The sequence below is a fragment of the Myxocyprinus asiaticus genome, chromosome 28, assembly GCF_019703515.2.
Source record: "Myxocyprinus asiaticus isolate MX2 ecotype Aquarium Trade chromosome 28, UBuf_Myxa_2, whole genome shotgun sequence".
Taxonomy (NCBI): Eukaryota; Metazoa; Chordata; class Actinopteri; order Cypriniformes; family Catostomidae; genus Myxocyprinus; species Myxocyprinus asiaticus.
Window position 1 is genome coordinate 43245513 of NC_059371.1, and position 24912 is coordinate 43270424.

At 41.2% G+C, this 24912-nt stretch overlaps 1 protein-coding gene and 1 pseudogene across 1 annotated transcript in view; one reads left to right on the top strand and one right to left on the bottom strand.

The window, feature by feature from the left end:
• The window catches only part of LOC127418577 (zinc finger protein 721-like), a 620351-nt gene that overhangs the window by 305894 nt on the left and 289545 nt on the right, over window positions 1–24912 (top strand). The gene's annotated exons all lie outside the window — the stretch shown is intronic.
• The window catches only part of LOC127419354 (zinc finger protein 721-like), a 173817-nt pseudogene that overhangs the window by 60324 nt on the left and 88581 nt on the right, over window positions 1–24912 (bottom strand).

A 24912-nucleotide genomic window follows, 5' to 3' on the forward strand; every position in this document is an offset into this window, starting at 1 on the left:
AATGCAGCAGCCAGAGTGCTGACTAGAACCAAGATATATGATCATATTAGCCCCATTTTATCATTGTTACATTGGCTACCTATTAAATTTCGTATTAATTTTAAAATTCTGTTAACTACGTACAAAGCTTTGAATGGTTTAGCTCCACAGTACTGAAGTGACCTTCTATCACGCTATATTCCATCACTGGCCTGTTAATAGTTCCTACAATATCAAAATCCACAAAAGGAGGTAGATCCTTTTCGTATTTGGCTCCTAAACTATGGAATAGATCCCTAACACTGTTCAAGATGCAGACACACACACTCAGTTTAAGTCTAGGCTAAAGACTCATCTATTTAGCCAGGCATACACCTAATTTATCCTTCAGCTCACAATTAGGCTGATTTAGTTAGGTCTGCCAGAACCAGAAACCAGAAACATTGATCATGATCTATAACTCTGCAATAAATTGAATGGCATCTATGCTAATATTATTCTATTTGTTTCTGTCTCAACCTCAGGACTCCTATCCTGAGGTCACCAGAACTGGCTGGATCCAGCTCCATTCCTGCTTCGTGTTGGACTCCACTGCTACGTATCTCTGAGTGATGACGACTAATAGCAGCCGGTGCCAGCCAAACATCACTTCAGTCAATCGTATTTTATCAACCTACACAATGATGACTCTAAGACATTATAAATATTACAGTTTCATAATATATATATATATATATATATCACATTAAGAATTTGTTTGCAGCAGTCCTCTTGAGCTCTTGTAGCAGCCGCTGTTACGGTTGGGATGGTGTTCTTTTTCAATTTTCAAAAAAAGTTACATTTTTGTTTCATCAGACCAGAGGAAATTTCTCCAAAAAGTAAGATCTTTGTCCCCATGTACACTTGCAAACTGTAGTCTGGCTTTTTATGGTGGTTTTGGAGCATTGGTTTCTTTCTTGCTAAGCAGCCTTTCAGGTTATGTTGATATAATATTTGTTTTACTGTGGATATAGATACTTGTCTACCTGGTTCCTCCAGCATTTTCATCTCTAGGAGACAGAATGCATCTCCTTCCTGAGCTGTATGATGGCTGTTTTTATGGTGTTTATATTTGCATACTATTGTTTATTCAGGTGTTTGGAAATTGCTCCCAAGGATGAACCAGATTTGTGGAGGTCCACAATTTCTTTTCTGAGGTTTTAGCAGATTTCTTTTGATTTTCCCATGATGTCAAGCAAAGAGGCACTGAGTTTGAAGGTAGGCCTTAAAATACATCCACAGGTACTCCTCAAATTCAGTACACCACCAATCAGAAGCTAACTGGCTAATTGCCTAAAGGCTTGACATAATTTTCTGGAATTTTCCAAGCTACATAAAGGCACAGTTAACTTTGTGTATGTAAACTTCTGACCCACTGGAATGTGATATAATCAAGTAAAAGTGAAACAATCTGTCTGTAAACAGTTGCTGAAAAAAATTACTTGAGTCATGCACAAAGTGAATGTACTAAATGACTTGTCAAAACTATAGTTTGCTAATATGAAATCTGTGGAGTGTTTAAAAAAATAGTTTTAATGACTTAATGACAACCTAAGTGCATGTAAACTTCTGACTTTAACTGTAGCTGGGGCCCCAAACAAACCGAACGGAAGCGTCACAAATTGGTGTAATCCAAACGGTGTGGAGAAGGCTGATTTCTCACGGGACATCAGCCAATAACCCTTTAAGTCCAGTGTCGAGTAAAAGTGAGCCGTGCCCAACCGATCGAGCAGTTCATCAATACAAGGCATTAGATACATGTCAAATTTCGACACCACATTGACTTTTTTATAATCCACACAGAACCAAACCGAGCCAATCGCTCTTAGGTACCAGAACCACCGGGCTGGCCCAATCACTGTGGGATTCCTCTATTACCCCGACATTGAGCATGGCCTATAATTATTCCTGTAATACCCATCTCTTGTGTTCGGGTAAGCGGTAGGGCCGACTACGTACCACTACCCCGGGGGTTGTCTCGATGTGGTGTTCTATGAGGTTAGTGCGGCCGGGGAGAGGTGAGAACACATCAGAGAAACTTTTTTGCAATCTGGCAAACCTCCGTATGTTGTGATGGCAAGAGGTGGTCTTCACACGGGACCGGAGTGTACTGATTGGCTTTTAGACTCACCTCCGGACCCAGCAACTCCCTCTCTGGAACAACCATCACCAAGGATACAGGGACCACCTCTCTCCATGGTTTTAGTAGGTTGAGGTGGTAAATTTGATGAGCCCCGCCCCATCTGTATGCACTACCTCATAGTCAACTTCCCCAACTCGCTGTGTGACCTCAAAGGGTCCTTGCCACTTCAGAGAAACTGGAGGGTTAATACACCCCGAGGCCGGAGCACCGATCTCGGGGGGATTGTTCCACCGTTTCTGTGGGAACAGGATAGGTCGGAGGGAATGAGGGGAAGGGGTGGGGGAGCATCACAGAGAGAGAGAGAGCGGGGCGCGCCGGCCCCCGGGTACGTTGCTAAATGGTGCTTCGCCAACTGTACTGCTTCATCCAGCGACGTTGGGTGGTGCACTGGACCCACTCTGCCAATCCTTTCGGTAGTCGGGAGATTAACTGCTCCAGCACCACGAGATTGATGCATGCCCAACGTCGCTGGGGTCCTCAGCCAGCACCCACCGCCAGCAGGCGTCACGGAGCTGTTGAGCGAAGTCGGCCGCCCATTTGCCTTCGCTCAGCGTTAGGGATCAGAACCGCTGGCAGTACTCTTCTGGACTGCGGCTGACCTGCTGGAGGATGGCTTTCTTCAGCCCAAGGTACCTCAGGAGGTTGTCAACCGGGAGCTGTTGGGCCGCGAGTTGGGCCTCCCCGGTCAGCAGCGGTAGGCGGTGGACTGCCCATTGCGCCCACAGCCATTCCAGAGCTTGGGCCGTGCGCTCAAAGAGCTCCAGAAAGGCCTCTGGATCGTCTTGCGCCCCCATCTTCGTGAGCAACACATGGGGGTTCGCTGCTGCCGGGGTCACGGCGTGCGCCCCCTCGTGAGGCACCAAGCTCTGCAATACCCGTCAGTCCTCCTCTTGGCCTCGAAGCGCTGTTGCTGCTCCGCCCACAGATCTATGAGGGCCTGGTATTGAGCCTGGTGGATGCTGGCGGGGGATCGGAACACTTCCTCAAAGATGACTCCATAGCATCGTACTCTTCCTCCTTGTCCTGGGTTTCAGCAACAGTGTAACAGATGTTCATATTTGGATCAAAAGGAGGAAGCGGGAGATGGCGATTCCAACGCAGGAATGTCTTTTATTAAACTCAAAAAATTATTTGCGTTAGAGCGCAACGGTACAGCTTCACATGCACACAAACTCAAGGTGCTTCAATATAAAAAAAAACAATGGCAGCAGCCAACACACATGCAGCTTCTCAGCTGGGCTCTTTTTCAGTGGACTGGGCCGTCTTTTATCTCCCCCGACTCTCACTGTGAACATGGAAACGGTAATTAGTCACAATTCATCTCAGGTGGATGTCCTTACCGCTTCTCTCCCTAGACGGGTGCTCAACCACGGCCTCACCGCCACAGCAAGTGAATTATTTTGTGCTCATTCAGGTGGATTTCTCTGCGATAGAGGTCCGCATGTCTCAACTGCAAGCACAACCTGGTTACCATCAATATACTTTATCATCAATCATTAACCAATGTTTACATTAAATGTAATTAAATCAAGATCTTTTCACATATACAATGCTTTTTCTCCATGTCAGTGCTCTGTTACCAGATTTTAAAGTAATGGTTTCTCTTCAAATTTGTGACCAAAAATTTCAGCCAAAAACCTAAGAGCATTTTATGCCATTTTTGGATAGAACATTCACATAGGACGATATTAAATTCATAACACCCAGACTGTATAAAGGTGATAATTGTAACACACTGTAATAAATAAAACACACAATAATGTAAATATCCATTACAAATTTAATGTGTGTATACACTGTTAATAAACAACATCTAATAAGATTGAGTCACAGACTTCATTCATGCCTCCAGACAAAATTGTTAACATACGAGTAATATTTACACAGCAAGTTGATTTGGGAAATATTGTAGATTTAAAAACTAATCATAAACTTATGATTAAATAAGGTAACTTTTAAATTAAAGGAATGTTCCAAATTAAAAACAAGTTAAACTCAATCGACAGCATTTGTGGCATAATGTTGATTACCACAAAAATGTATTTACATCGTAATGGCAACGAAGATGTAAAATTGGCTATAACTTTACACAGAAAAGGTTAGTAAGCGATTTTATCACACTAAATCATGTTTACATGCATATCCTTTGTCTTGTGGCTTTTGAAACAGTGTGTATTTTAATGTTCAAAATTTGACCCACATTCACTTCCATTGTAAGTGTCTCACTGTAACCCAGATTGTTGCTTTTTTTTTTTTTAAAGAAAAGTTGGGACGAGTGGAAATACATTTTTGTGGTAATCAATATTATGCTACAAATGCTGTCAATTGAGCTTAACTTTTATTGGACCTGGAACATTTTTAAATACAGGACAACATAAGTAAAACACAACAGTAATTAAACTCCAGGTAAACTTGCATACTGTAGGTGTGTTCGCCTCGGTTAAAAGCAGCTCTTACATTCATAGAATCATCACAGATGTTTTGTAATATTGTGACCAAATCAGATCAGAAAACAACATGAAAACATTAGTAATTTCTTTTTTATCTAATTAACACTTTTTATTGATTCACATAAATTAACAGAAAAGCAAAATATATATACACAGAATCAACTTTAACCTCCATAATTCCCTTTCCCCCTCCCAATCCCCAGCCCCACCCTCAACAAAAATCCCTGTGGTCAAAGCTATAGTATACACACAAAACAAAAAATAAATAAATAAATAAAAATATATTTTAAAAAAATAAATCGTACACATTTAATACTACACAACTCTCTCCACTGCCCCTCCCCGAGAGCCTTCCAAAAAGGCTAAACAGCTGCCCCACTTCCCATTAAACAAATCCATACGGCACACCCTTGCATCTCTAGATGTAGACTCTACGTTTTATTGAATCCTAGCCCACACTCCCTCCTCCAATGCTAAGTTTAAATCTTTCTCCCATAAGCTCTTGAGTGAAGTTGAACCTCGTCCACCAGACTCTGAATTAGCAGGGAGTAATATACTGATGCCTCATGACCTTTTCCAAAAGCAGTAATCACCACTCCCACAGTATCTGCCGCTCTAGGGGGGTGTATGCTACTCCCAAAAATAGTACAGAGCAGGTGGTGCAGCTGTAAATACCTGAAGAATTGAGACCCTTGAATCCCAAAATGTTTAACCATATTTTCAAAGGATCTCAACACTCCACTCTCATATAGGTCACCGAGCGTATTAACCTCCCTCACAATCCACTCTGTACAGCAGAAAGGGGACTTATTAATACATAATTTGGTGTTCAGCCATATGCTCGAAGGAACATTTAAATAAATGTCTGAACACTCGACACACTTTTGTCCATACTGTGTGCAAATGCGAGATAATGGGGTGTAACTTAACTTCTCCGGTTAGTTTGACAGAAAGGCTTTGCAATGACAAAATAGGGGCAAGAACTTCCTATTCAGTACAGAACCAGTGTGGGGCTCTCTCAGGTTGAAGCAACCAATGAGCCAAATGTCTGAGACCGAATGCATAATAATAAAACAAAATCTTGGGTATGCCTAGCCCACCTTTGCCAAATGGCCTATGTAACTTATTGAAATGTAATCTGGGATGCTTACCATTCCAAATGAAAGATTTCGCTATGCTATCAAACTGCTTGAAATAAGAGAGAGGGACATCTATAGGGAGAGGCTGTAGCAGGTAGTTGATTTTTGACAATATCTTAACATCTAGCTGGATCAGGGAAATTGGACGGTAACTCTTACACTCGCTAGGATCTTTGTCCTTTTTAAGAATCACACTGATCCTGGATTGCGTCATGCTTGGCGGAAGCTTTCCATTCTTTGATAATTCTGTATAAACTTCTAGCAAAAGTGGAGCCAGTTCTGAAGCATAAGATCTAAAACATTCAGCGGCAAAGCCGTCTGGCCCCGGAGCCTTGCCTGTAGGCAAGGCCTTAATTACCTCGCCAAGCTCCTCCAATTTTATCTCAGAATCAAGAGAATTTTTTTGCTCAGTCGTCAGTTTAGGAAGTTCTAATGGTTCCACAAAGTCTCTAATATCCTCATCAGTAGACGAAGATGTGGAACTATAGAGATCAAGATAGAATTCTTTAAATGCATTATTAATATCAAAGGCCGAGGTAAATATTTTACCACCAGCAGATTTCACAGGGAATGGCAGAAAAAGACTCTCTCTTGCTTTATATATCTAGCCAAAAGCTTCCCTGCTTTGTCCCCTGACTCAAAGTATGACTGTCTTGCCCTGAATAGCCAAAACTCCACCCTCTGCGACAAAATAGTATTATATCTGTATTTCAATCGGGTCAATTCCCTGAGGCCATTAGATGACATTCGGCACTTCAGCTCTGCCTCGGCACTTTTAATATTCCCTTCCAAATCCACAAGTTCTCGTGCTTTGTATTTTTTGGTGAATGAGGCATACTGTATGATCCGGCCCCTAAGAACTGCCTTTAGTGCCTCCCAAGGCACGCCCACAGAGGATACTGAGGACCAGTTGGCCTCCATATAGACATTGATTTCAGCCTTTAACATTTGTTGGAATTCAGCATTTTGCAAAAGGGATACATTAAAGCAACAACTATATGATTTCCTTTTCTCCCTATGTGGCAACACCTCTAAAAACACCAGGGCGTGATCTAAGACTAAAATGTTTCCAATTGAGCAATCAACAACAGATGAAATAAGGGACTTGAATATAAAAAAAATAATAATAATCTATTCTAGAGTAAATCTTATGGACTGATGAATAAAATGTATAGTCCCTTCCAGATGGGTTCAAAAGTCTCCAAATATCTGTAAGATCAAGGTTTTTACACATCCTGTGAAGCGTCAATGTTGCTCTAGGGGGCTTACACACATTTGCTTCACTATGATCAAGGACTGAGTCCATCAAAAGATTAAAGTCTCCTCCCAATATTATATCATGAGGGGTGCCAGCAGCTTGCAACATTCCTTCAAGATCTATAAAAAAGCCCTGATCATCAACGTTAGGTGCATAAATATTAGCCAAAATAAGACTTTGTCCCTGAATTTCAGCTAAATCAATAATTTATCTTTACTATGTTTGAGACAATTGAATTGTAGATGTTTACTTAGTGTAATGACACCCCTGCTCTTACTCGAGCCAGCACTATAAAAAAAAATGCCCACCCCATATCTTTCCAAATTTTTCAGCTTCCTGCGGAGAAAGGTGTGTTTCTTGAAGAAACACTATATCATATTTCTTAAGCTTAAGAAGAGAAATAACCTTCCTTCTTTTTATGGGCTGATCGTGTGTCAAAAACAAGATTATAAAGACCACATTCCAACATTGGTGCAACCATCAAAACCCGAACATCCCCCAGAACAAAACAAACAGAAAAAAGAAAAACATGTGCATTAACCTCGCGCGTCCATCCCTCCAAACTCAAACAGTCCATGCACACCTATGAGAGCCCCCATGACAACCTTGCTATCGGATTGCTGAAGTCAGGTGTTTCTATACAAATTTTGTGAGACAGAATTACACAGCAAAAGATCATCTATAAAACAAACTCCAGCCAATAGGCAGAATAAACACAAAGAGCATGTAGATTCATCCATAAAACTGTCCTGAAGATGTGTTACTCTACAAAATAAACTTCAGCCGATAGGCAGAACCAGCACAAAAAAAGCATGCAGGTTCCTCAAACAGTCAAGCGAATGTTCAGTGAGCCGCTCCACTCGGCTGCTACATGAGTGCAAGCAAATGACTTACTCCATTGACTTTATGAAGGACATCACTTGCTGTGGGCATGTGAATGTTTTACGGCCATCCTTTCTCAATCTATCTATTCTCAATTTGGCTGGGAATATCAGTGCAAAAGCGACCTTTCGTTGATGTAAAAGTTTCTTGCACTCCTTGAATCGATCACGTTTCTCTTGTCGAGTTCGCAAAGTCTGGGAACAAGAAAATGCTGTGGTTCTTCCAAGAAAGCCTTCCTTTACTCCTCACCTCGTGTAACAAGATCTTTACCAGATGATCTCAGAAATTTGGCCAGAACTGATCAGGGCCTGTCTCTCTCCACGGATCGCCGAGCAGGATCCCTGTGAGCTCGCTCGATTTCCAGCTTATGGCGAAAGAGCCCAACCAGGAATTTCACCATACCCTATCCCTCTAATCTCTTCGGGACTCCTTCGACACTGAAGTTATTCCGCCGGCTATGGTTTTCCATGTCCTCCAACTTCTCCCAGACACGCTCCAGATCCACCTTGGTTGCTAGCAGATTAGCAGATAATTCCCTCTCCGATGACTCCAGGAAATCTAACCGTTTCTCTTGTAACCACATCAGTGAACTTTGCCTCCATGGCGGTGATCGATCAACATATCACAGCAAGATCCTCCAAGTCAGCAACAACCTTCAGCATTGCTGACATGTTCAGCATCTCCCGCCGCATTTCCCGCACCTCCCTGACCAAATCGACTCCCAGGCCTGCTCGGGGGCGTCAGCTTGAGCACGTACGTTTCTTTTAATGTCTCCAGAGCCCAAGGATTTTGCATTCTTGACATATTGTCCTCCAAGAACAGTTATGGATCAGAGTGTATCGAATCTCATGTCTTAAAAAGTATTAAAACTAGCAAAGTGCGCAGAGCACGCCATTCACATGTCCAATTCTCGCATGGCGTCACATGAATCTCCACATTCGTAACTTCTGAATGAGAGATGTATATGGTTATGTAGCAGTAGGCACGTGTACTCAGTCACACATCAGACTATGGCGATAAATCGTGCAATGTCTGCCAAAGTCAAATTTGCCAATTTTTGTGCTGACTTCAGTTCTGTATTCACTTTTACTGGGACTTGGTATTAAAAGGGACATATTATGCAAAATCCACTTTTTCAATTTTTTTGAACATAATTATGTGTCCCCAGTGTGTGTAGACAACCACAAAATATGGTAAAAGACCATCCCCTTGTTTCTTTCCTTTCCCCATCAATAAAAAACTGTCTCCGAATGAGCTGTTCAGGTTGGCAGCCCCTTGTGACGTCAAAAGGAGAAAGGTACCGCCTACAGCTGGCGAAGAGATCCGCCCATGTAGCTTAGATCTGCCCTCATTAAAACCTGAGCGAGCATCGCACAGTCCGCCATATATGATCCGCTTGTGCTAACTAGGGCTGCTTCATCATCGATGGTCAACACAAGGCTGGATTTGCTTCAAAGCTAAGGATCAAGGATGGATCGATACCAACTCTCCGTGACCCATCTTCAAATGTGCAAGTCATAAGTTTCGCACTTTATACTTTTTTAATGTTTGCAATTTGGCTTTCTGAATTTGCTTGTTTGCTCATTGCATAAAAAATGCTTGTTGTGAAAACACTGTGTTTTGTGTAATGTAGCAACTAGTCCCTAACTATCTTATTCCATAACAATGAAGCTGTAGCTCTGTTTTGGTTATGATATAAACTGAATGGCGTCCTCCACATTCTCGCTTGAGTGGTCATGCAATGAAGATTTTCCGTATAATAAAACCGGTCTTTATTTCAAAAACGATTATGAAACGATAGTGGTATTTTCGACAACTATAGCTGTTTTTCATATTTCATAACTCATAATTTTCATAACTTTTATGCACAATACAGCAAGATGATCGACTGTGTTCTCCATTTTATTTATAATTTTTTAACTGTTTAAGTTCTCCTGCACTGTTGTCGCCGGGGTATCCATGGCACCAGCAGGAAAGGCACAGTCCACTTGCAGAAAAGGGTGTGGGGAGCAGCAGCTCCTTTGCATTTAAAGCTACAGACACTAAAACAGCCCGTTTGGAACAGGGCTACAAAACAGGGGCCAGTTGCACCAGCTATATGTAAGTTACAACTTAGCCTAATTGTGGCATAAATGGGCACTAAGGGCATACTCACACTAGGCCCGGTGGGCACGATTGTCCCCACTGCCTACTCCCCCGCTGGCCTGCACTCACATTGCACATAACATTCCGGGCCTGAGCACGCTTACATCATTACGACGCAACTTTTTGTTTGAAGAAAACAAGAAAAGCTTTCTCGCAGAACACAATGGAGTCCATCATTGTAAAGTTACTTACTTCATGGCTTATTTTGAGTCGTTTGGAGTGCAGTGACACATGGCCCTCCCACGTGCCTAATTGTCAACAACATCGTACCACTGGAATTTATCTTTTTCATCCAGTGAGCTGCCAGATTTACAGAGTGCATTCCGAACCTTCAGATACTGAACCCGCAGTTTTTTCAGCTTGTCACATCATTGCTCAATGGTTCTTTGGTATCCACGAGCACGAAGATAGTCACAAATTTTACCAAATATCTCATAGTTCTTGTGTGTTGTATCCAGTTGCTCCTGTATACTTTTATCTGCCCAAATTTCCAGTAAGCACTGCACCTATACCATAGACCAAAGTGATCCCTTTGCCCAGTTGATGTCATGTTTCGAGTTCCGTGCTCGGTCACGGTTAGCAATCACACTGGATGCGTACCGTGCCTAAGCCAACTGAACCGTGCCCAAGCCCACCTCTTCAAGCGGGCCAAGGCATGGTACAGCGTACCGTACCCGTGCACGGTATGGAGCGATCACACTAGTCAAATGAACTGGACTTTGGGGGTCAAACGTGCTCGGGCATGGTACAGATTGCCTAGTGTGAGTACACCCTAAGTCACAATTTATGCACTACTAAATATTTGAGCGTTGCACCATTAAACTTAGGTATAACGTACTGTAACCCTACGTATAAACAAAATATTTACGGAAGCCTCAGACCATGAGTAACGGATGGAATAAAAAAGCAGACTCATTTAATGACATCAATGAGCTCATGTTTTGGTTGACAGGCTTCAGTCCTTTCAACATATATGATGATGTTGGCATTTACACTCGTTTACATTTACGGCAGTAAACATTATGTAAAAAAAAAAACTTTTTCATCATGAAACTGATCTAACCGTGCTCATTCCTGTGTATGCAGCCCGCTGTCAAGTTTCAACATATACGAAATAGATATTAAAATGAAAAAAATGTCTATTTTCCAGCCTGTTGTATTACTATTTATTTATTTATTGTCCCTTATTTTAGGTACAGTTATTGAATATTGTTATTTACATAAGCTAAATTTATCATTAATGAAATCTTGTTTTATTACATATCGTATTTCAATGGGGATATAATTTATTACAGCTGCCAGTTACGTGCGCAAACAAGGTTTGAACATCAACCATAACAAGATCAAACTGAAATTGACAGCTTTTAACACTTCTGTTTACAAATTTCAAGGCTGCTTATTGGATAAATGCAGGTAAACATCATATTATGCGACTACGCGTTTCTTTACTGAGAGCTTACGACCTACTAATTAAGTCTTGCCTTAAGAACAGGTGGTGCAACCAAATTAAGTACCGACTTAGCTACAAACTAACTATAAGTTACTAAGCCCTTAGTTTGAACTTTACGTCCTAACTTACGTGAGACCTTACGCACAGCTGGTGCAACCCTACCCAGGGGTATAAAGGCATGGTAGAATAAATGATCTGTGAGGTATATCTCAGATGACACATTCTGGGGACATCTGAGACTTATTTTACATAGTGTAAAAAGGGGCATAATAAGTCACCTTTAAACAAAAATCTAATTTTATGTTTTTCTTGATATTATTTTATGGGTGTTCCCATTTTGCAATTATCGCATTGGTTGAGAACCGTGTTCACTTGGCCGATAAACAGAAATGTTAACTTTCTATTGTTTTTGTTTCACTTTTGAAATTTTGTATACTGGCAGCCCTTTCTGTACATCCTTAAGAATGTTATTTCTGTGTAAAGTCCTCCCTGTAACAGTCTTTTTTTACTGAAATCTCTTGTCTGTATGCATATGACAACCCATATCCTTTTTTTTCTTCTGTTTGTATGTGCTACGTAATTTCCAAATTCATAACCTTATCGCAATCATTTGTTATTGTTTGATTTGTATGTAATTTTAAAATTTAAATTAAAACATTATAATAAAGAAATGTTTTGTACATGCTGTTGTTAAATTGTATTATGTACGTATACTGGCATTTATATCTGCCATTATCCAACCTGCTCTCCAGCTTTTTAGCATCAGTCATTGAAAAATCCATATCGATCGACCTCCAGCTGTGACTTCTTTTTACATGTTTATATAGAGTACTTGCTAAGATGAAACTTTTCCCTCATGAAGAGCAGTGGTATGGTTTCTCTCCAGTATGAATTCTCTTGTGTTTTTTCAGGTTTTGTGACTGAGTGAAACTCTTTCCACAGTGTGAGCACTTGTATGGTTTCTCTCCCGTATGAATTCTCTCGTGTGTTTTTAGGTTTTCTGACCGAGTGAAAGTCTTTTCACAGTGTGAGCACTTGTATGGTTTCTCTCCCGTATGAATTCTCTTGTGTGTTTTCAGGTCATGTGACCGAGTGAAACTCTTTCCACATTGTGAGCACTTGTATGGTTTCTCTCCAGTATGAATTCTCTCATGTGTTTTCAGGTTTTCTGACCGAGTGAAACTCTTTTCACAGTGCGAGCACTTGTATGGTTTCTCTCCAGTATGAATTATTTGGTGCTGATTCAAGTTGCCGGCTGTAATAAAGATCTTTCCACATTCAAAGCACATATGAGCCCCCACACCGGTATGCATTTTCTGGTGCTCTTTAAAATAGTCCAGGCGTGTAAAACTCTTTCCACAAAAAGAACACTTGTAAGGCTTCTCATTTGTGTGAGTTTTCAGATGTTGTTTTAGGACTGAATTCAAAACAAATGTTTTATCACACTTATCACATTCAAACGGTCTTTCTCCAGAGTGACAGCGAAGATGATTCTTGAAATCTTGTACATATGCAAAACTTTTCCCACACTGATGACACAAGAAAGGCTTCTCTCCTGTGTGAATTATTGTGTGGTTATTAAGATGTTCTTTACGTTTAAAGCCTTTTCCACACTGATGGCACGTGTATGGTCTCTCTCCAGTGTGAACTCCCATGTGTTTATTAAGATCTCTTTTACGTGTGACACATTTTCCAAACTGAGAGCAGGTGAAAGATTTCTTGGCTGCTCTTCTTTGAGGCTTTTTAGGTGAGAAATTATTTTCAGTGTTTGAGTCACTCAAAGATTTTTCTCCAGTTATGAAATCATGCTGTTCCTCCTCAACTTCATTCTGTTCTTCACATTCCTCACTCACTTGCATCAGCTCTGAAATGAACACAATAAATTGACAAAAATCAATTCAAGAGGGACAAATTTAAATAATCAAATTGAAACATAATTTAATGGCAGTATACAACAAACGTCCAATATTTATGATTTTTGCTGTGCAAACAGTTTATATTTATACCATCAATTCTAACTGAATTCTTATATCACAATATGAGTAATTTTAAATCACGATATACATCACAATATAGTATTTTTTTTTGAAAATCAATCAAAATAAATGTAATATTTTAACCATATTGTAATGCCTATTTTTGAATAATCCAGTTAGAGGTCTGCATTCCTGCGGAACTCCCACAGGACCCAATTAGATTTCTTGGGGCATGGGATAAAAAATTAAAAAAAGTTGAAGGCGGGAGCGGACGGTACTTCCATGAGATGTGGACGGTCATAGAAAAGCATGAAAAATCTGATAAGAATTTATTTTTATTAATTAATGAATGCATGATAATTTTTTTTTTTTATAACTAAATAAATGTGCGCATAGCTTGTGCTTTAAATTATCCAATATTTAGAGCAGGCAGGTAGTCAACGGGGCTTTAGAAGAATAACAGAGCAGAGCGCACTCTGTGTCATCAAAGGATGTGAAACTCGGACTAGAAAATGGTCAATTTAGTTTTAGGAAACCAACCGCAGACAAGTAAAATTGGCATCATTTTCAAACGTCATCTGTTAATAGCAATAATAGAAAAATAAAACGTTCTTTGTGTATACTTGTTGTCTATTTATATGGCTTTTGCGCTATGTGGAAAACAAATGGTCAATTCCACGAAAATGTCAACCATACCATGAAAAAATGATGTTTTAAGCAAATGATCAAAAACGTTGTTCATTTAGGTCTACATTTTACTGTATTATAGTGCTATAATAATTTTTTTTAGGAAACTGCATTGTTGATCCACCTCTTATGAGGAGTGCACCATTTCTAAAACAACATTTTCAACCAGCCATATTTCATGGTTGCAAAAGAGGGGTCAAAGGACTCTTTATTTTATCTTTATGTTAACAATAATCATTTTCCAGAAAGATTTGAAGATGTATAAGACATACTGTGATGAGGAGGAGTGCGGGGCCGGGCCGTGAGGACACACGGCTGGCCCTGAATCGTGCTAATCAGCTGGGAGAGGGATAAAAACGAGCCGGAGAGAGAGAGACGCATGTGGCCATGTTGCATGTGTGTGTCTGTGTTTGTTTGTTTTATTTTGAGTTTCTTATTAAACTATGTTTACTGTTCAACCGGTTCCCGCCGCCTCCTTGCAAGTTCTTTATCTGTTACAGTGGTGCCGAAACCCGGGAGGGGGGAGGGAGGAGGGATACGCTGTTGCGGAGTCCTCGCCGCGGCCATCTGCCTGGGGATGGAGGGGTCACTGCCGGCCACCGAGAGCCGGAGGAAACGCTGTTGTCTCCCAGGGGGAGGAGCGAGCTGTCGTTCATTAGAGGGCGGAGGAGCGGTTGAGGACTAGGCGACAGCGTGTACTTTGTAATCAGTTGAATGCTGATTGTAGCCTCCTGCCGGAGGGGAGTGTCTCAATGAGATTGTGTCCTGGGTGGGAGGGGTCGGCCACAATCTTTTCTGCCCGCCTCAGTGTCCTGGAGGCATACAGGTCCTGGAGAGATGGCAGATTGCATCCAATCACCTTCTCAGCAGAACGAATGACACGCTGCAGTCTTCTTTTTACCTTGGCAGTGGCAGCAGCGTACCAGATGGTGATGGAGGAGGTGAGGATGGACTCAATAATGGAGGTGTAGAAGTGCACCATCATTGTCTTCGGCAGGTTGAACTTCTTCAGCTGCCACAGGAAGTACATCCTCTGCTGTGCTGTTTTAATTAGAGAGCTGATGTTCAGCTCCCACTTGAGGTCATGGGAGATGATGGTTCCCAGGAAGTGGAATGACTCCACAGTGTCAACTGGAGAGTCACACAGGATGATGAGGGTGGGTGGGCCTGGGTTCTTTCTGAAATCTACAACCATCTCCACTGTCTGCATAGCATTGAGCTCCAAGTTGTTCTGACTGCACCAGGTCACCAGATGATCAATCTCCCACCTGTAGGTGGAGTCATCCCTACAAGAGATGAGCCCAATGAGGGTGGTGTCATCCACAAACTTCAGGAGCTTGACAGACTGGTGACTGAAGGGGCAGCTGTTAGTGTACAGGGAGAAAAGTAGAGGGGAAAGAACACAGACTTGATGGTCTGGGAGTCAGAGACATGTTTTCCTAGCCTCACGTGCTGCCTCTTATCAGTCAGGAAGTCTGTGATCCACCTGCATGTGGAGTCAAGCACACTCAGCTGGGAGAGCTTGTCTTGCAGCAGAGCCGGGATGATGGTGTTGAAGGCGGAGCTAAAATCCACAAACAAGATCCTGGTGTAAGTTCCTGAGGAGTCCAGGTGCTGGAGGATGAAGTGGAGGGCCATGTTAACTGCACTGTCTACTGACCTGTTAGCTCTGTAGGCGAATTGCAGGGGGTCCAGGAGAGGATCGGTGATAGCTTTGAGGTGGGACAGCACAAGGCGCTCAAATGACTTCATTACCACAGAGGTCAGGGTGACAGGTCTGAAGTCATTAAGTCCTGTGGTCCTTGTTTTTTGGGGGGATGGGGATGATGGTGGAGGTCTTAAAGCAGGCTGGCACATGGCATGTCTCCAGTGAGGTGTTAAAGATGTCTGTGAACACCGATCGTGAAGCTAAAGTGAATATTCTGTTGTGAAGCTGAAAAGCCAAGAGACTGTGTTTGTGAAGCTGAAAGGTCATTAAAAGTTGATTTACCTGGACTGCAACCTCGACTCTTGCTCCCTTATTACTGGAACCTCTACAAGGACATTTCTCCAAAAAGTAAGATCTTTGTCCCCATGTACACTTGCAGACTGACTTTTTATTGGTGGTTTTGGAGCAGTGGCTTCTTTCTTGAGGAGCAGTCTTTCAGGTTATGTCGATATAGGACTCGTTTTACTGTGGATATAGATACTTGTCTACCTGTTTCCTCCAGCATCTTCACAAGGTCCTTTGCTGTTGTTCTGGGATTGATTTGCACTTTTTGCACCAAACTACTGGGCTGGTTTGAGTATTTCTGTAACTGCTGATCTCCTGGGATTTTCACACACAACAGTCTCTAGAATTTACTCCGAATGGTGCCAAAAACAAAAAAAACATCCAGTGAGCAGCAGTTATGTGGACGGAAACGCCTTGTTGATGAGAGAGGTCAACAGAGAGGTCAGCTTTCTAATGGAGGCCTGCAGGTTTTGTGGCAAACTTTACTGGTATTTGGCACTATTCATGATTACTTCTACTTGACTAGTGCCCCAGTCACAGCTGAAGAGAAGCAGCCCCGTAGTATGATGCTTCAACCACCATGCTTCACCAGGGGTATGGTGTTGTTTGAGTGATGAGCAGTCTCGTTTTTGTGGCAAACATTCCCTTAAAATTATGGCCAAAGAGTTCTATATTGTTTCATCAGACCATAAAACATTTTGCCACATGGTTCTGGGTGACTGGATATTTGTTTAGGGAAAATTTTGAGTAATGGCTTCTATTCTGCCACCCTACCCCAAAGCCCAGAAATATGATGAATGCGGGATATTTTTGTCACATGCAGCAAGAGCCAGTCCTTTACCAGATATTCTTCCAACTCATTTAATGTTCTTCGTTTTCAACTGTCAACTGTCGATGGGCGCACTGTCCTTAGGAATGTCATTGTGGTGCCCCATTTTATCCGGTCTTACAATGTTCGATGGCACATCTAATGTTTTGAAAATTCTTTTGTACCCCTCTGCTGATTGTTATCTCATCACAATGAGATCCTGCACATTCTTTGCAAGCTCTTTGGGGACAATTGGCTTAAGCAGTAAGACGCAACCAAGAAGATTTTTATTCAGGGTTAATCAACATCACATAATTGATGACAAGTAAGAGTTTGAATGAGATTGGTCAATTCCAAACAGAGTCACATGGCACATTATAAAAGGGTGTACACACTTATGCAGCCAGTTTATTGTCTTTTAATTTTATTTTTTCTCCTAAAAAGTTTCTGTTTGTTGTTCACTTGAATTTGGTTGATTGCATTTTTCACATTAAAGGTGTAAAAAGATCTGACATGATTGATCTTGGATTAATTTTTTACATCTCAAAAACCTGCAGTTTACAAGGGGTGTATAGATTTTTTATATGCTCTGTATTACAAGTGATTATCATCACACAACAGTTTATGACATTTTTGAACCTACACCACAGATGTCACACCTGTTTTAAAAAAAAGCGCCTCTTCATTTTCTTGACTTGTTTGGGTGTCGTATCATTCTGTGGAAATGTTTATTCAGGGGTTTTCCGGAGTCAAAAATAATTTAGTAGCACGAGTGATCCCACTAGATTCTGTCCTGTAAATATTGAGAATATTTCTGAACTCGTGCACACTTGCGTGCTTCAGAGAAAGTGCACGCAACACTCACATGAAACACAGATGCACGTGTCAGATGAGAAGCAAATTAAATGTTACTGAAGTGCTGAATGCAAGATTAATATCATTGAGTTTGCTTGGGTGGCTGCTGAATTTTTTTTTTTAATTTACATTTATGCATTTGGCAGACGCTTTTATCCAAAGTGACTTACAGTGCCTTTATTACAAGGACAATCCCCCTGGAGAAACCTGGAGTTAAGTGCCTTGCTCAAGGACACAATGGTGGTGGCTGTGGGGATCGAACCAACAACCTTCTGCTTACCAGTTCTGTGCTTTAGTCCACTATGCTACCACCACTCCAATACAACACAACTTTATTTTTATAGCACATTTTAAAACAACTTCAGTTGAGCAGTGTCTTTCCGGAAAGTACAGGCATAAGATACATAAGAACATATGTCCATATAAACCCTGTCCATGTTTCTTAAATTTTCTCAGTCTTATGTGAAGCCCCGGCCACTAACAGATAATCCCACACAGTGCACTCAGATATTTACATATCGCGATATACACGATATAACAAAATCTCTATTGATTGACACTTTATATTGTCGCCACAATATATATCGTCATGTCGCCCAGCCCTAGTCACAGAACGAAAGTCATACATGATTGGAATATCATGAGGGTCAGTACATGCACATTTTTAAAAGACAACTGAGCACTAAAACTAAAATAAAAACAGCAGGGAACTTTTTAGTTTGACCTGTGAGTGATAAAACTGTCTTTCTTGTATCAAACTCTGACATAACAGAGGACTGTCATGAAAATGTAACACAACATCAAAGAAAGAAACATACCTGCAGGAATAAAATCATCATCATCTTCATCACTCTGTTGTTCTTCTGTTGTGTTGTCTTCTTTTATCTCCTCCTGCTTCACTTCAATCTTCACTGGTGTCTGCAGCATCTGCTGTTCATCATCATCTTCATCACTCTGTTGTTCTTCTGTTGTGTTTTCTTCTTTTATCTCCTCCTGCTTCACTTCAATCTTCGCTGGTGTCTGCAGCATCTGCTGTTCATCATCATTTTCATCACTCTGTTGTTCTTCTGTTGTGTTTTCTTCTTTTATCTCCTCCTGCTTCACTTCAATCTTCGCTGGTGTCTGCAGCATCTGCTGTTCTCCAGCGTGAATCACATCCACCTGCTCTCTCATGATGAACATCTGAACACAAAAACATCATCATTATAATGGACTGACATTCATCAAACTCAAAAAGATTATTATATGATTATACAGAAGAACAGATCTGTTCTTTCAGAAATGGTTTAAATATAAATGTGTTTTGTGTTTTTTTTTTTCTTCCTGACTGCAGGAATATTATAACAGACTATATATAAATGGGAGAGAAATACTAGTTTTTGGGTGAACCTTTAATTTTTCAGGGCATTTTGTCAACTTTAAACTGGTGAGCATTGAGATGAACTCATAAATGGAAAGTTCAACCAAAATGAACATTCTGTCAATATTTACTCACCTACATGTTTGTGAAAACCCATATTACATGTTAGTCTCAGTCACCATTCACTTTGAATATGGAAAAAAGATTAATCCGACGACTTCAATGACGTTTTGGACATTTTTAATGTGCATGCGCACAGCTACATATTACATACAGTGGCATGCAAAAGTTTGGGCACCCCTGACCAAAATTTCTGTTGCTGTGAATAGTTAAGTGAATAGAAGATGAATTGATCTCCAAAAGGCATAAAGTTAAAGATGAAACATTCTTTTCAACATTTTAAGCAAGATTATTGTATTATTTTTGTTTTGCACAATTTTAGAGTGAAAAAAAAAGGAAAGGAGCACCATGCAAAAGTTTGGACACCCCAAGAGATTTTAGCTCTCACATAACTTTTACCAAGGTCTCAGACCTTAATTAGCTTGTTAGGGCTATGGCTTGTTCACAATCATCATTTGGAAAGGCCAGGTGATGCAAATTTCAAAGCTTTACAAATACCCTGACTCTTCAAACCTTGTCCCAACAATAAGCAACCATGTGCTCCTCTAAGCAGCTGCCTAGCACTCTGAAAATTAAAATAATTGATGCCCACAAAGCAGGAAAAGGCTACAAGAAGATAGCAAAGTGTTTTCAGGTAGCCGTTTCCTCAGTTCGTAATGTAATTAAGAAATTGTAGTTAACAGGAAAGGTGGAGGTCAAGTTGAGGTCTAGAAGACCAAGAAAACTTTCAGAGAGAACTGCTCGTAGGATTGCTAGAAAGGCAAATCAAAACCCCTGTTTGACTGCAACAGATCTTAAGGAAGATTTAGCAGACTCTGGAGTAGTGGTGCACTGTTCTACTGTACAGTGACACCTGCACAAATATGACCTTCATGGAAGAGTCAAGAGAAGAAAACCTTTCCTGCATCCTCGCCACAAAATTCAGCGTCAGAAGTTTGCAAATGAACATCTAAACAAGCCTGATGCATTTTGGAAACAAGTCCTGTGGACTGATGAAGTTAAAATCTAACTTTTTGGCCGCAATGAGCAAAGGTATGCTTGGAGAAAAAAGGGTACAGAATTTCATGAAAAGAACACCTCTCCAACTGTTAAGCACAGGGGTGGATCGATCATGCTTTGGGCTTGTGTTGCAGCTAGCGGCATGGGGAACATTTCACTGGTAGAAGGAAGAATGGATTAAATTAAATACCAGCAAATTCTAGAAGCAAACATCACACCATCTGTAAAGATGAAAAGAGGATGGCTTCTTCTACAGTATAACGATCCTTTTCCTTTTTTGAAACTGTAAAAGATGGAAATAAAAAAGTACAATTGCTTAAAATATTTAAAAAAAATTGTCATCTTTAACTTTATGCCTTTTGGAAATCAGGCCATCTTTTGCTCGCTTAGCTATTCATAGCAACAGAAATTTTGATCAAGGGTGCCAAAATTTTTGCATGCCACTGTAAGTTTCACTTTACAATACTATTTTATTTAGTGTTGTCAGTATGGCCTATAGCCTATACGTAATTTTGTTTGACATGTTATATTAGCCTAGTGGCCACTGTGACTTGGAGGATCTTGCTGCAATACGTTGATCAATCAATGCCATAGAGACTAAATTCACTGAGATGGTTACAGGAGTGCCAGACGTTGAGAAACGGATTGGTTATCTGGAGTCATCGGAGAGGGAATTAGCTGCTAATCTGCAAACGACCAAAGCAGACTTGGAGTGTGTCTGGGAAAAGTTGGAGGATATGGAAAATCGTAGTCGGCGGAATAATGTCCGAATTGTTGGAATTCCTGAGTGAGCAGCGGGTCGGAATACGGTGGAATTTTTGGACGGGCTCTTTCCGAATCTGCTCGACATAACAGGCCATAAGCTGGAAATTGAGCGAGCTCACAGAGTTCCAGCTCTCAGATCCGCTGAGGGAGACAGGCCCCAATCAATTCTGGCCAAATTTCTGAGATCATCCGATAAAGATCTTGTGTTCCGCAAGGTGATGAGTAAAGAAAGGCTTTCTTGGAAGAATCACAAAATTTTCTTGTTCCCAGACATTGCGAATTTGACATCGAGAAACGTGATCGATTCAAGGAATGCAAGAAACTCTTACATCAACGGAAGGTCGCTTTTGCACTGATGTTCCCGGCCAAATTGAGAATAGATGCTAAGGACTGCCACAAAGTATTTACATGTCCCCAACAAGCATTGTTTCAAACATCATTAAGTCAAAGGAGTGAGTAAATGATTGTGTGATACTCACGTTGCGGCCGAGTGGGCCTGACTCACTGAACATCCACTTGACCATCCGAGGAAACTGGGCGCCTTTTTTTGTTTCTTTTTGTGCTGGTTCTGCATAGCGGCTGGAATTTGTTATGTGTAGTCACACTCCTTCAGGACAGTGTTGTGGATGAATCTGCACGTTCTTTGTGCTTATGCCTCCTATTGGTTGGATTTTTTTTTTGGAGTATTTCTTGCAGGACACTGGAGTGATTGGGTCATCTGTTGCACTCATGTAACAGTCGAATGGGCCGGCTCACTAAACATTTGTTTGACTGCCTGAGGAAACTGAACAGCTTTTCTTTTTTATTGTGCTGGTTCCGCTAGCGACTGAAGCTTGCTTTGTGGAGGAACTCACCTTCTAAACAGTTATGTGTATGAATCTACATGTTCTTTGCGTTTATCCCGCCTATTGGCTGGAGTTTGTTTTATAGATTTTTTCTGTTTTGTAACTCTGTCTCACAAAATTTGTATAGAAACACCAGACTTGTGCAATCCGATGGCAAAGTTGTCACGGGAGCTCTCGTAGGCGTACATGGACTGTTTGAGTTTGGAGGGATGGACGCCGGTTGGTGCTATGCACGGGGTTAATGCGCATGTTTTTCTTTTTTCTGTTTGTTTGGTTCTGGGTGAAGTTCGGGGCTTGATTGTTGCACTAATGTTGGAATGTGGTCTTTATAATTTTGTTTTTGACACACAATCTATTTTTTCTAATATGTAAAATGTTAATATGAGTGGACTATCTCTCTCCACATGGAATGTGAATGGGTTGGGGCACCCCATAAAAAGAAGGAAGGTTATTTGTTTATGATATTGTGTTTCTTCAAGAAATGCATCTTTCCCCGCAGGAAGCTGAAAAATCTGGGAAGATATGGGGTGGGCATGTTTTCTTTAGTGCTGGCTCAAGTAAGAGCAGGGGAGTCATTACACTGATAAGTAAACATCTACAGTTCAAAAGTCTCAAAGTAAAGATAAATTAGAAAGTCATTATTGTTTTAGCAGAAATTCAGGGGCAAAGGTTGATTTTGGCTAATATTTACGCACCTAACGCTGATGATCAGGGATATTGCAAGCCGCTGGCACCCCTCCTGATATAATATTGGGAGGAGACTTTAATCTTTTGATGGACTCAGTCCTTGATCATAGTGAAGCAAAAGTGTGTAAGCCATCTAGAGCAACACTGATGCTTCACAGGATGTGTTAAAATCTTGGTCTTACAGATATTTGAAGACTTCTGAACCCATTTGGTAGGGACTATACATTCTTTTCATCAGTCCATAATATTTCATATTAAAAGTGCCGAGGCAGAGCTGAAGCACCGAATGTCAACTGATGGCCTCAGAGAATTGACCCGATTGAAATACAGATATAATACTATTTTGTCGTGGAAGCTGGAGTTTTGGCTATTCAGGGCAAGACAGTAATATTTTGAGTCGGGGGACAAAGCAGGGAAGCTTTTGGCTAGATAAATAAAGCAGAGAGTGTTTTTTCTACCATTCCTTCAGTGAAATCTGCTGGTGGTGAAATTTTTACCTCGGCCATTGATATTAATAATGCTTTTAAAGAATTCTATCTTGATCTCTATAGTTCCACATCTTTGTCTACTGATAAAGATATTAGAAATTTTGTGGAACCATTAGAACTCCCTAAACTGATGACTGAGCAAAACAATTCTCTTGATTCTGAGATAACCTTGGAGGAGCTTGGAGAGGTAATTAAGGCCTTGCCTGCCGGCAAGTCTCCGGGGCCAGATGGCTTTGCTGATGATTTTTTTTTTTAGATCTTATGCCACTGAACTGGCTCCACTTTTTTTTGGAAGGTTATACGGAATCATTAAAGAATGGAAAGCTTCCACCAACCATGACACAAGCCCAGATCAATCTGATTCGGGGGGGGGGGGGGGGGAGGATTTTCCCCTTTTCTCCCTAATTTGGAATGCCCAATTCCCAATGTGCTTTTAAGTCCTTGTGGTCACGTAGTGATTCGCCTCAATCCAGGTGGCGAATCCCAGTTGCCTCCGCGTCCGAGACCGCCAACCCATGCATCTTATCACGTGGCTTGTTGAGCACGTTAACACGGAGACATAGCACATGTGGAGGCTTCATGCCATCCATCGCGGCATCCACGCTCAACTCACCATGCGTCCCACCGAGAACGAACCACATTATAGGGACCACGAGGAGGTTACCCCATGTGACTCTACCCTCCCTAGCAATTGGGCCAATTTGGCTGCTTAGGAAGCCTGGCTGGAGTCACTCAGCATGCCCTGGGATTCGAACTAGCAAACTTCAGGGGTGGTAGCCAGCATATTTTACCACTGAGCTACCCAGGCCCCCTGATCAATCTGATTCTTAAAAAGGACAAAGATCCAAGCGAGTGTAAGAGTTACCGTCCAATTTCCCTGATCCAGCTAGACGTTAAAATATTGTCCAAAATTCTGGCTAACCAGAATTACAGTTATGACATCTCTTATACATATAGATCAGGTGGGGTTTATTCAGTGCCGCAGCTCTTCTGATAACATTAGGTGTTCAATCAATATCATGTGGTCAGTGGAGAAGGATCAGACTCCGTTCGCTGCCATCTCACCTGACACCGAAAAGGCATTTGATATGGTAGAATGGGATTATCTTTTTAAGATTTTGGAAAGGTATGGGTTCGGGAATACTTTTATTGGGTGGATTAAGTTACTTTTATGGCACTCGGTAGTGGCAGTAAAAACAAATGGATTAATTGCAGATTATTTTACTTTGGATAGGGGCACCCAGCAGGGTTACCCTCTTTCCATATTATTGTTCTGTCTTGCCCTGGAAACATTAGCAGCCACAATAAGAAAGGAAGATGATTTTCCAGGGGTGGTGGCGGGACATATGGCACATATGCTTTTGCTTTATGCTGATGATATTTTATTATTTGTCTCCAACCCCGTTAGATCTATGCCTTGCCTCCACAGAATTATTCATTCCTTTTCTAAATTCTCAGGAGTCAATTGGTCTAAATCCGAAGCTTTGTCTCTGACAGCATACTGCCCAGTAAGCCTTCCATTGGCCCAAACAGGGCATTAAGTATTTGAGCATTTTATTCCCAGCAAATTTGTGTAGTTAATTTTGATCCCTTAATAAAAAGGTTTTCGAGTGATGTGGGCAGGTGGGCTTCATTACATTTATCTGGGATTGGGAAGGTAAATGTTATTAAAATGAATTGTATTCCAACATTCAACTACCTGCTACAATCTCTCCATGTAGATGTGCCCCCTCTCTTATTTCAAGCAATTTGATAGCATAGCAAAGTCCTTCATTTGGAATGGTAAATGTCCCAGATTACATTCAATAAGTTACATAGGCCGACTGACAAAGGTGGGCTAGGCC